The sequence below is a fragment of the Oenanthe melanoleuca genome, chromosome 1 (assembly GCF_029582105.1).
Source record: "Oenanthe melanoleuca isolate GR-GAL-2019-014 chromosome 1, OMel1.0, whole genome shotgun sequence".
NCBI lineage: Eukaryota > Metazoa > Chordata > Aves > Passeriformes > Muscicapidae > Oenanthe > Oenanthe melanoleuca.
In genome coordinates, this window is record NC_079333.1 from 106,980,911 (window position 1) to 106,993,763 (window position 12,853).

Here is a 12,853-nt window from a genome sequence, read left to right on the forward strand (position 1 = left end):
AATGACTGGAAAGAATTCTACATGGGTATATCCTTTATTTCCCACCAGAGCTTCCCCTCTGACTTATAATTACAGTAGAAAAAGATTAAGCTATTAGGCAGGATAGGAACTGATGAGATTTGGTGAAGACAACCACTGCAAATCAAGAAGAACAAATTGAGCTAATCACATGCTTAAACTGAGGCAATTAACTGAGGAATTACTTCTGTTCACTAAAAAGAACCATTTCCTCATTACTCAGCAGAGGCAAGAAACAAACCAGGTTGAAGTTTAAGAAAAGTGACTGAGGAGGAATGTACAGATTTGGCTTTTATAACCTTGTTTGGGATGCAGCAGGAGGGGCTCGTTAGAGGCAGAGCCTCAGCAGATGCTGCTATTGCTCCCAGATGTTTATCACTGCCACAGATAATCACTTCCACAGCTCCTCCACACGTGGATGGTTTCTGATCCTTCTCACATCAGCCAGCCAGGCTGGTTCAGGGCTCCCCCAGCTGAAGGTGGCTGTGATGGAAAGCAGCTGACTTGGTCTGAGGTGCACTCAGACAACCCCTGCTCTTGGCTGACCTACTCGTGTGGTGATTTCTGGTTCATGTGTGGATTCAGCTCACAGCAGCACCATCTCCAACCAGCACACTGCCTCAGGACACAGAGTATTTGGGTATCTGAGGTGAACACAAGAATATATGACTTCTGGACATCTTAGCTTTCAAATGCCAATTATTCTCTGTGAAAGAAATCGAGAGTAGAGGGAAAACTGTGTGTTTGTGTTATATTAAAAGACTTACAAATCAAAAAATAACCTGAGGGTGAGTCTGCCAGTCTGCTTCACACAAAACAGAACTATCTCTTATTTTATTTATTTTGAAAGAAAAAGGTGTGGAAAACCCAAGGAAAAACTTAAGGTCATGTAACTGGAAGCTGATGCATGACCTGCAATCAGAAACTCCACTGATACCTGTGGCAAAAGGAATTCATAAAAAATCATGGTCTACAAAGCAAAGGGGAGAAAAAAGGAAAGCCTTTTATAAAATGAGGTATGAAGGGAAAATGTAAAGCTGAAAGGAAGCTAAATGAAGAGGGATAATCATAATTAGAAATGTGGAGACTTTGTGCAAGTTGAGTATGTAAGAGAAGAGCTTAAATGTGAGCTGAAACATACACAAAGTGACCACTTCACATTCATCACTCCACTCCTGGCTTGTTCCACTTACTGCTTTATAATTAAGGGCACAGGGACCACCCAGTAACCTTAACAGAAGGTGCAAGTGAGCTGCTGGAGATCAGTGGTATCATTTTTAACATACACAAGCTACAACAGATGTTTGTAAGAGATATAAATAGTTATGCTTCAGGCTACAACCTAACCACCAACCCTCTTAGGGTTGTGACAGAACTACCCAACAGACTTGTTAACAAGTAATCATTCCTTCTAATTTTCCCTCAAACATGTTTCTTTGAAGTCCTTCAGAGAGAAATGCATGACTGGCAGATTCAGCATGGCTCTTTGTTCATTCTTATTTAACTTTAGTCCTGGCACTCACTATGTAATATTAGATCCTTACATTCACACACCAAGTAAAAAAGAAACAAAAATCAATTCTCTTTGACACATGAAAAGCAACTAGAACTGGCATCCTTTTCAACAATGCAGGATGATCTTTATTTCCAGGGCACATTCTTTTCTAAAGAAAATAAAATACTGGCCATGAAAAAGCTGCTCACCCCTTTCCTTCAATGAGTTGAAGACATTATCTTGCTCCAGCAAAGATCCCACTGATGTTCAACCTGGAAGACAGAAACCTAAAAACCAACAGAGAAATAGTCAGAAGAAAATACCATAGAACACACATTCTAAGACTCAACATGATTTTTTAAAAATTGTTTTATTATGTGGTTCCCTCATCAAGTTTTAATGAACAGACAGGAATTTCTTTGCACGTTTTGCAAATTTAATAATCTCTAATCACACCCATTATCCCACGCTTGAACTTCTTATCCCGTTATTTGATCTTTCTCTCATCTTATTCCATTCATTCTCTACATTCACCTTTGTCTCTGCTGACACCTCTAACAGAAGGCTTCATTTGGATAATAACTCCCTCACTGTTCAACCTTCATATACTACTCCTTGGCTTCGTTTCTGTCTGCCAAGACTAGACAAGACACATCCCAAAAATAAAACCATGAAATGCAAATACGAGTAACTCACCACTGTTGTGAAAATTAAGCATGAAATCAAGAAAGGTGAGAGATTTCTCCCCCATTTAAATCTCCTTCATAATCATTTGACTACAATCCATGGTAAAATCAAAGCATGATGCTAGAAATGGGCCATGGTTAGGATCCTGCCTTCTGTGAAGACAGGTTCTGCTACAGGATTATTTGGCAATTTTAAAAAGCTTTCCAAAAATTACCACTTAAAATTACCTTAATTAAATTTAATGTCACCCATTTGATACACTGAAGCTACTTTTAAAGAAGTAAGGATTGTGAAAGCAAAGTAGCAAAGATTGTGAAAACATACTTAGAAAACACAACTGCTGAAAAGCATTAAAAAACCATTTCAGGGGAAGTTCCAGACACTAAGGTTGCACAGAGGCCACCAGAAATTAAATGATTGCTAAAACACAGCTGAGATCTTGAATCTGATTATATCTGTTTCTCACACAAAGTTCACAATAAGAAACAGAGAGAAAGTAACTCCAACATTTTTGAAAGCAAGATGGAATTGATTTTTGAACTGGTCTTTAAACTACTAAAGTTGTTTTCCAGAAAGTGATGGTTTTCAGACAAGTTTACAGAAAAACAAAATCACTCAATCTGGATGGTACCTCTGGCTCATGAAACCTGGTTCTAAACAGCAAGGAAGGTATCTGAGGAGTTTAAAGGCAGTTTGAATTTCAGCCATTGGTTAGAGACTGAACACTGAGCAAGGAGTTTCAGTCTGAAGTGATAAACCTGGTCTTGAAGGTTCAAGGAGCAGATGGGACATTAAAAGTTCCTACCACTTTTCCTTAAACTGTCAAAGATCTATTCTTCAGAAAATGGGCTCCTCTCATTTTTGCAGCCTCTTAATTCTGTTCTGAGGACAGTGTAACCCTCTTACTCCCTTCTTCACAGGCCATGCATTTTGGTGTTCATTCTCACTTCCATTTACTGGGCTACTTTCAAATAAAAGACTTCTCACTATTCATGGCATCTTCAGAATGGAGGTCACTGAGAGATAAATCAGTGTAGATAAATAGATAAATTATCCATTCTTTGTCTCTGGTCAGACATAAGGAGAACTACTGCAAATCTGAAAATCCTGCACCTCCATTCAGAAATAACTGCAGCCAAGAACTGACGGGGCCACTGCTGCCAGATCTGGTCGGTCAAATATTCAGTGTATGAAGAAGAAGCCCTTGCCTGCAAAGCCTTCAGCTGAAACTCTGGAAATAACAAATTTCTAGACAGCTTAGGAGATATCAAAGGCAGGAACAAAGAGGTGCTACAGAAATGCAGGCCTGGCTGAAGATGCTGCAGAGGGAAGGATGTGGCTGAGAAGGAGCCAGAGGATACTGCAGTGATTTTGCCCCCTTCAAAGAGACACTGGACAACATTTAATACTGCTGTCTACCCTAAAACATATCAGGCAAGAGAGATCTGAGCTTGCAGATTTTGATGTCTTCTTGCACATTTCAGTGGGGGCAAGAAGAGAGAACAGATACACCTGTTACAGGGTGGAGACAACACCAAGGCACTTTGGAATCATAACCTGGACTTGCTATTGCCAATTTTTGTTTTCCTTTTATTCCTCTGGCAGACGAGCTTTAAAGTAATGCCATCAATAATAAAAACTGTAATATGTACACGTAATACGTAAAGTGTAATAAAAATACCTAACTGTGAAACCAAAACAAAGGGCAACTTGCTTTGTCTCTCAGAAAGTGAATCACCACTGAGGTTTTAACTACAAAGTAAAATAGGAACTTGTTCATTCAAGCACTGAAGAAGCCTTGTTTGAGTCATCCTCTCATTCTGCGTTTCAGATCACAGGAAGCAAAGACCTGTGCATACATTCACAAGTACTAATATGAGCAGACATTAAGATCCATGTATTTTTATAGATTCAAATAATGATAGTAATAATAGATTCAAATAATGAAGCAGTAAGTAGAGCACACATGCCAACATCCAGAATTCATTCCACCTTTGCTGCAGTCCATCTCCACTGACCTGCCCATGCAGAGTCATTCACAGAAATTAAGACAAACAAATCAATATGAAGTTGATGCAGGAAAGTTTATTAAAACTGTGCTCAATGAGAATGCTCTCCTCATTCAGCACCAAGGTGGCTTTCATTTCCTCTGTCTCATGTACTTAAAAAGTACAGTCATTATTTAGAATATTATACTTTTAAGAAAGACAATGTTCCTGTTCAGGAACATAATACCAGCCTCAGGGAGTTCTATCACACAGATACAGCCACTCAGTTACTCTACAACAGCTATGCTGTCAATTGCCCTGGGAGTCAAGCCCTAAAAAGCCACAAAACCAATTTCTGGTTGCAGTAAAATGAGATTTATTTTGTGTCACTTTGTTCCCTTTATTGTTTGGTGGTGCAATAGAGTTATTTATATGTTAATCTTGATGAATATGAGATGACATTAAAAAAAATGAATGCAAATTATACTTTAAGAAACTGAAAATTAAAAATAAATTAAAATCCACAACTTAAGTTGAATTTCTGTAGAAATATAGGCTACACTCCAAGCTACCATCAACCTTGCTTTACATATAGGATTTTGAAAATACATGCTATGTAATAGTGACTTCATTCAGCAAGAGCTCTCCAACAGTGTATCTACTGCTTTGTTATCCCATTAATCTTTCACAGCATCCTCTTTTCATATCCCTCTACCTCAGATCTTAGAAATCCATACAAAGTGTTCATACCACAGGCCACCTCCCAAGCACCACCACACATTGTCACACAGCATGACCAACAACAAACCATCTCATTAAAAGATTTACATTTCTTTAGCAACTCATTCTTTGTTTAAACTCTGCTTTTGGCACATTTAATTGTATAAATTCTCCTATTTACAAGTATCAAATTAAAAATAAATCATAAAAAATGTGGCACTATATAAGCTAAAACTGCATATGCAGTTAACTGATAAAATGAATATTAAGGATGCACAGATCATAGGAATTCCTCCAGGCTCAACACCAGAAATAAAACTGAGGGGATCTGAGTCTTGTGAAGAACTCCAGTTCCTAATTCTGCACACATCCTTGGTGTGTACAACAGCATATTTCTAGGGAAAGGTGCATAATCATGAGTCACATTCCTGATTCCATCACCAATTTACCACAGTCCTTCTTAACAAGGATGAGAAAGGTGAGGAATTCTACCCAATCCAGTCATAAAAGGATGTATGCCAAGTATCCTATCCCCAGGTAGCTCTTGGAATTCTGGAAGGAAATCCTCAGGTTGCTCTCCCACCTTCTGCATAGAATCCTCATTCTTCTGACTATGGAAAGATCCTCAAATTCAAGGAGCTTCCTGCAGCATCTCATTTCTCCCACCCAATTCACACTGTAATTTGACCATGCTTTATCAGCCCCATGAATTTAGGAGACTAAACAGCAATTTTGTCAAGAGAAAAACATAACTTGGGGGAAAGGAAACCTCCCTGTTTAACTGTTCCAATACTCTTGAGGGATTAGGGTATGAAGAAGCAAAAATATTTCCCATCACTCCTTCATCCACTGCCAATATTCACATAATAAATGAAGATTGCTTTTTTTCTGTACTCTTAATACTACACACAGAAGGACTTTATGGGTCCAACATGAGAATCCTCACAAACATTTACTGTTACAGGACAGAGAAGGATTTTCTGCCCTCAGTTTTTACCCAATGTGCTTTCATGACATGCTGGACCCAAAAATCAGGAAGATGGTGTCACATCTGCCTTGCTGCTCTTGTGGCAAGAGGATGGCATTGGAAAAACTACAAACACTCCTTACATCTTTGAGAATGTGTATCAGCACTTCCACAGCTGGGACTGACCCTGTACAACTCCTGCTTACTGATATTTAATCACTTTTAAAAAACAAATTTCATTTAAAAAAAAACAAAAAAAAACCAATAAACAGAAAGAAGAGGTGAGAACTCCACCTGGATAAACAGGGGTGCTTATGTCCTAAACACAAATCCACCCCTCTGCCACTGAAGCCTTTGCAATGTCCACATGAGCATGTCCCAAATTTCTTACTTTTGGAGACACTCATGGAACCATCTCCTTCCAGGCAAATTAAACCAAAGCAACAGGAAATCCTATTTTAATCATGATTTGCATCAGCACCCAATAAACTGTGATTGAAATGAATCTTGTTTTGTGTTTATACTTTGTGGTTTCATAAAGAAGACACAGAATAATCACCAGTCTCTCTGCCTTTATTGCTATTGAATATTTTACAATGTGAGCAGTTTGTGTAAGCATATGTTATGTTTTCCAACATTTTTATTATAAAACCATAAAAGTTTCCAATTATTCTAAGAAGGCATGAATTCCTGATGCTATTGAAGTACAGTTGAAGGGTAAATAGAAGTTTTATTTAAATAATAAATGCATTTAAAATGGACTTTGGATGTTGGATGAGTAAGAAAATGCCCTCTCCACATTTTTGGCATTTAAACAGTTCATCAAGATGTTACCTTATCAATTATTTCATTTTTATATATTTTATGATTTCTGGATACACCATTAATGAATCAAACATTAACTTGGACTAGCCAAAAAACCTGAAAGAGACAAAATCCTGGTTCTGCAACCCCCTGTGAAATCTACTTCCAATCCATCACTAACTTTTCCAGAATCTTCCCTGTTTTGACTCTAATATCTGGTCAAACCTCAACAACCAACTTTGCTTTGCTACTAAGTTTAGGTCTTAAAATTAAATTCACTTAAATTAATTGTTATTTTCTTTTTAAAATAAGGATTAAATAAAAACTCTTGCTTTCCTTCTCCACTCTTGTTTCCCAGCTGTCCCAAACACAAGCCTCCACCCTTCCAGGAGTTATGACTGCTGCATAAGAGTTCTGGGATAAAGAAAGACTATTTAGGATTAAACTCACCCATCACCTACTGCTATGAGTTGCATCATGCTGAACAACTTGGTCCAGGTGATGACTGCACAGGCAGGTGACATGCAAGGACCAACAGACAGGAAGACACTCATGTTACACAGAGTATTCAGGTAATTTAAATAATAAATATTTGATCAATACCATATAAATCAGGTTTTCCAAGAGGTTAAAGGCTCTCAAGGAACAGCCATATGCTCCACGTGAATGCTTATTGCTCCTTTCCCCTCTGCAACACTAAAATCCACAACTCAACTGCTGATATGCTCTTAAATAAGAAGAATCCAGCCTTTCTTATAAATTAATATACTTACTTTCTCTTAGAGTCATTCTCAAGATGCTGAGTCATTTTAAAGTTGGCAGAATAACCCTGCTCAAACATATTCATCATGGCAAATTTCAGTAGGACTAAGAATTAAGCTACTGCTATCAACATCTCAAAATAATAATAGTAAAAAAAGATAACCAGGTACTCTTCCTTTTGGTATTGCTACTATCATAGCCTAGACCACATAAAAAATGGGCTAGAAAACATAAATTAAGTGATCACAGACTGACCCAGAAGTTCTTCAGTTACAACACCATACAACACAACACATTTTCATGCCCCTGTTCTCTAGGCATGTTAAACACATGTAAAGATCCAATTTCTGTTCTCTAACTGCCCCTGTTTCCTTGGAATATGAAAGGCTTGCACTTTATTTTTCAGCAAGTATGATAATATCCTTTTCCCTTTGCTTTGTTTGCTGTGTAACTCATAAAAAACCAAGCAGGATGTAAAGTACAGCCACACTTCCTAGCTGCTTCTGCCCTCAAGAAAAAACACAGGCAATTCCAAAACCTCACCAATAAAACAAGAATTCAAATTTGGAGATTTAAAAGAAATGGATCCCCCTTTCAGTATACCAGCAGTAAGCTGCCATATTCTACTTTTTTGCCTGATTTTCCCAACAGCTGCAAAAGAGAGAGCTGCAGATCCCTGGGCACAGCAGGGCAAGGGAGACTCTGTGATCATCAAGCTCAGCTTCCATTTTCAAAAATCACCTTTTGACTCTCTGTATACTTAAACAGCCCTCAGGTTTAACAGCAAATACCTCTTTTGTACACCTAGGTACTAAAAAATGAGAACACCACGGTCTGGAGCAGCTGCCACATCAAACCCCAAACAATGTGATCCTGTGAAGGATGAGAACCAACCATGCAAGAACAAGATCTGAGTTTCATTTCCCTTTCCAGCACCAACTTTTGCCTCTCAGTGCCATCCATGGCATCCCCTTGCTGCTGGCAAGGGAACCAGGTTACTGCCAAGTTACCAACTCCATAAAAATGTGCCACAGCTCCATAACAACAAAATTGGCATTTCCAGATCTGTGGTGACATTATTTTATTTTCTACCTCACTCTTAGTTCTCCCCAATGAACCCCATTTTCCACACCTCTGGCATGAAATCACCTCAGTGAACAAAGCTAAGAACCTGCTACAAGTGTGAAAATTTCAGTGTTCAATTCCCTTGGGGAGATGTAAAATGGTCTGGGTAAAAGATTTTGGCAACATCTGGCATCAAATAAGCAAATGAAAGGACTCCATCAGCAGCTTTTTCTCCTTGCTCTTGGAATCCTCTTGCTTAGAAAAGCAGTAAGTTGTTTTATATTTTGTACAGCACTGAGCTGTGGCAAAATAAACCCCTCTGAGACTTCTCATTTTTAAACCTACAGACTCTTTGAACAGGTGAGAAGTGAAGTAACCAGCTGCTGCTGCTGCAAGTAACATTTGCAACATTTTTAATTTCACACAAAAAAATTGCATTTGGTCTTACTTAGACCAAAATAAAAATATTAATCTGCTTTACTGTAAGCTTTCACATATGTGCCAGTTTTGCAGAGGCAACATTTGGCTCCCAGACCACGACATAATATTCTGAAATACAATTTGGACTGCTTCATTCAGGACATTAACATGGCCATTAGAACAGGCAGTTCCACTGCCACAGTGGTGGTTCTGTGATTATTCACCCTCAGCCACTAATACAGGGCTTAATTTCACCAAAGAGTTACTGTTTTCCAGGAAATTGAATTGCTCCTGCACACTCCCAAACTTGGTAGCAATCAGAATTATTAGGGCTTTATTAGAGCACTGCATTTACAGCACAGAAAAAGACAGTTGGAAAGCAAAATTCTGAAGAAGAAATAATAGCTTTTAGAAGACTAACCATTTTATAAAACTAAGGCATTTAAAATAAATTAAATTTATATTTCATTCATTCTAAACTCCTTTCAGTTCTATCATGGAAGACTGCAAGGGCTTAGTTTTAAAATACTGTTTTTGTTTAACCCAAATATTACAAATTGTATTAAGACTACAAATCAAAGCTGTAAGTACTTAATACCAGCTCGACTTTTTACATGGTAAAGTGAAATTTCCAAATGCAAAGTAAAACCCCACCAACTCTAACAACAAGGTACTCAAACTGTGAAGAATTATTGGGTTTTCTTTCAGGACATGGGAAATGGTAAAAAGAAAAATTTCAGCCCAGCAAAATGCATAAGCAGAGATTAAAAAAAAACCACTGGGGAGATCAATGAGAAATGATCTGAGCCTCCAAAATCTCAGTGCAGCACAAGAGCCCCTACTTTACCCTGTGATTTCCCATATTCACCCTGACTGAAGCACACTGAGCTCTGCCTTTCACCACTGAACTGGGCAGTATGTAAAGAAAACACAGTAAAACCTACACTGAAGTTTTCCTGTGGATACTTTAATTATAAGATGACAAGAAAACATGTCAAGTGGTAACAGTCCAGAGTAAAAATATATTGTACAGTTCATAAAATAAACTGAAGATAGAATATTCATGAGAAAAATAATTAGAATTATTTTGAATAATTATGTGAAATGTTTGGGGATTTTTATCCTTTAGAAATTTTTGAAAACTTGAATGTAATGATTAATGTAATATGTGATTACATAGAGATTACAGAGACTCAGAAAAGGATAAATTTGCAATTTTACTTGATAGAAAATGCACTCAAAATGCATTTGCTGTGCTGGATACTGTAGCAATGACACAGTCTGGAAATACATGTAAAGATGGATTTCTGATACAATCACAACTTGTTTCCTGGTTCAGTGTAATCCATAAAATTCACACATGCAGCTAACAGGGACTGACCAGGACTCCATCCAGCTGCAGAAGCTGTTTCACTTCAGCCACACACACAAATACAGCTAAAGGGATAAAACTCCATAGCACAGGCAGCCCATAAACAAATTACATCCCATAGAGGACAGGGAACAACCCGTGAGTGCATTCACAGTGTGGAGAACAGCAAGATATGCAAATATCCTAAGCCATAGCTGTTACAATTCTCTTTATCAAACAATCTATACTAGTGAAATTTTGTGCAGGAGCACCCTCAAGAATAAAATTAGGAACTAACTAAATGTGTGTGCTTTTTGTAAAAACTTAGATTTTATTTTAGTTTAAAAAAAATAAATAAAAAATTGAGATATTTAGCATACTTTGAGAATGACCTACAGCTTCTTGCTCTCCTCCACAGGATCTTGGCCCAAGTGTTTTCCAACATCCAGAACATAATGCTCATGTTCCCTGTCCCTGGGATCTGTTTAATGGAATGCACACAACCTATTTCAAAGAGGGGCAAGGACAAAAAATTGAATCTTGCCTGGGCAGCTCTCAAGTGCAAGCATAAAATTAAAAAGAATTAAAAAAAAAAATAAAATAAAAAAGGGGAGTAAAAAAAAAAAGCCCCAACAAAACAGCAATTCATCATTCATTCACTTTTAAGGGTTTTACATCAGATATAGTGTCTTGAATTAGGAAGAAATTATTTACTGTGAGATTGGTGAGGTACTGGAACAAAGTGCCCAGAGAAGCTGTGGCTGTGCCTGGATCCCTGAAGTGCCCAAGGCCAGGCTGGATGAGGCTTGGAACAATCTGGGATAGTGGAGGGTGTCCCTGCCCATGGCAGGGAGCTGGAACAAGCTGATCTTTAAAGTCCCTTCCAACCCAAACCATTCCGTGATTCCCCCTCCCTAAACCACAGCAGTCATTTACTCAGACAAAACTGCAAAAAGGGACAAAAAACTTCAGCAACAGTAGATTAAAAAAAATAAGCACATACTGTGACCTGTCTCTAAAATTACACTACATACCAGCACTCAAGACTAAGGAAAATATTTAATAAATTATATTTTCAAAAATATGGATAAGCTATACAGAGAATTATCACACGAACGTGTTAACTAATTAAATTGCCATATTGTTAATTGACAAATTCCGGCGTGGTGGGAGCGAGGGAAAGCCACGGACTGCTCCATGAGACATGTGGCTCACGGAGGCAACACTCGGGGATAAACCCAGCGCTTGATTTATTATTGTTTACACACATCCCCAGCAGGGCCTCTGGGCAGTGTCAAGTCTCAGCTCCTAATTGCGGCCGCGTAAACACCCGGCAACCCCGGGCCTGGTTGCGGGGAAGGTGCCTGCTCACAGCCCCGCCGGGAGAGCGCGGGGTCACAGCGAGACGGAGCCGCCAAGGAGGGAGAGCCCGGCGCGGCCCTGCGCGCACCGCCGGGACCGGGGGGAAGCGTCCGAGAGCGGGGCAGCGGCCGCGGGACCCCCGCATCGCCTCCCGGGGCACGGCAGGTGTGCAGGGACCGCTGGAGGGACACAAGGACAGCGGGAGGGACAGGCGGACAGCGGGGCGCAGCGGTCCGAGCCGCGGTCCGGCCGTGAGGCCCGCGCTGCCGGAGCCCCTCGGAGCGCCCCCCGGTTCCCCCCCGCCGGAGAGGAGCGGCCAGCACGGCGCTGCCCCTTTAAGCACCGCGTCGCCTCCTCGCCTCTCTCTCCCTCCCTCCTTCCTTCCCCCTCCATCCCATCGCCCCCATCTCCTTCCTCCTCCTCTTCTTCCTCCTCCTCCTCCTCTTCCTCCTCCGCGCGGACCCGCGCGCGCTCCCGCGTCCCCTCCCCGCGCGCGCCCCCGCCGGGACACAACGGGCGCACGGCGGCCGTTCCAGAACCTTCCTCGCCTCGCTCCCCCCCCACACCCCTCCCCGCTTTTCCCCTCCTTCCCCTGCTTCCCCTCCCCGCGCCCGCCACCGCCCCTTAAACCCCCCGGTCCGTGCGAGCGGCGGCGGAGCGCGGGTGCCCCTTTCTCCCCTGGCCGCCGCCGCCCCGCTCGCCCCTTCCCCAGCCGCTCTCCCGCTTCCCCGGCGCGGCCGTGCCCGGGCGGCGGGCGCGCCGTGATGGACGGCGGGGCTGGAGCGGGGTTTGAGTGACAGCGCTTACCTCGGGTGCCAATCTTCGTCACACTGACAAGCGGCTGCAGCAATCGGGACCCGCACCGCCGCCGCGCGCGTCACCGCGCGCCGCCGCGCCCGGCCAATCGCCGCCCGCGCCGCCCCCGACGCCACGGCGCGCCTCATCAATATTCATCGCCCGGGGGCGGGGCTTGGGCGCACCGCCCCTCCGCATTGGGGCCGCCCGGCTCGCCCTCATGAATATGGATGAAGGGGCGGGGCAAGCCGGAGGGCGAGGCCACGCCCCGCGCTGTGTGTGAGGCGGGGGGTGAAACCACTGCTGGGGGTGGGGGGGGGAGGGAGGTACCAAGTGGTTCCGCCGTGAGGGGAGAGGCGGCGGCCGCTATGGCGGGTTCGTGCTGCGGTCCCTCAGGCAGCGCTTGATGCTCGCCCTGG

At 41.8% G+C, this 12,853-nt stretch overlaps 1 protein-coding gene across 2 annotated transcripts in view; it reads right to left on the bottom strand.

The window, feature by feature from the left end:
- Positions 1-12,623, bottom strand: part of PKNOX1 (PBX/knotted 1 homeobox 1) — a 34,910-nt gene extending 22,287 nt beyond the window's left edge. The window contains exons 1-2 of one of the 2 annotated variants that reach the window (XM_056505429.1): positions 12,447-12,623; positions 1,723-1,800 (exon numbers count right to left, since the gene is read on the bottom strand). The gene's annotated coding sequence lies outside the window, so the exon portion shown is untranslated. Of the gene's footprint in view, positions 1-1,722; positions 1,801-7,129; positions 10,842-12,446 lie in introns of those variants that run through there. The other variant, XM_056505438.1, reaches the window with a different exon arrangement.
- Positions 12,624-12,853: the final 230 nt, after the last annotated feature.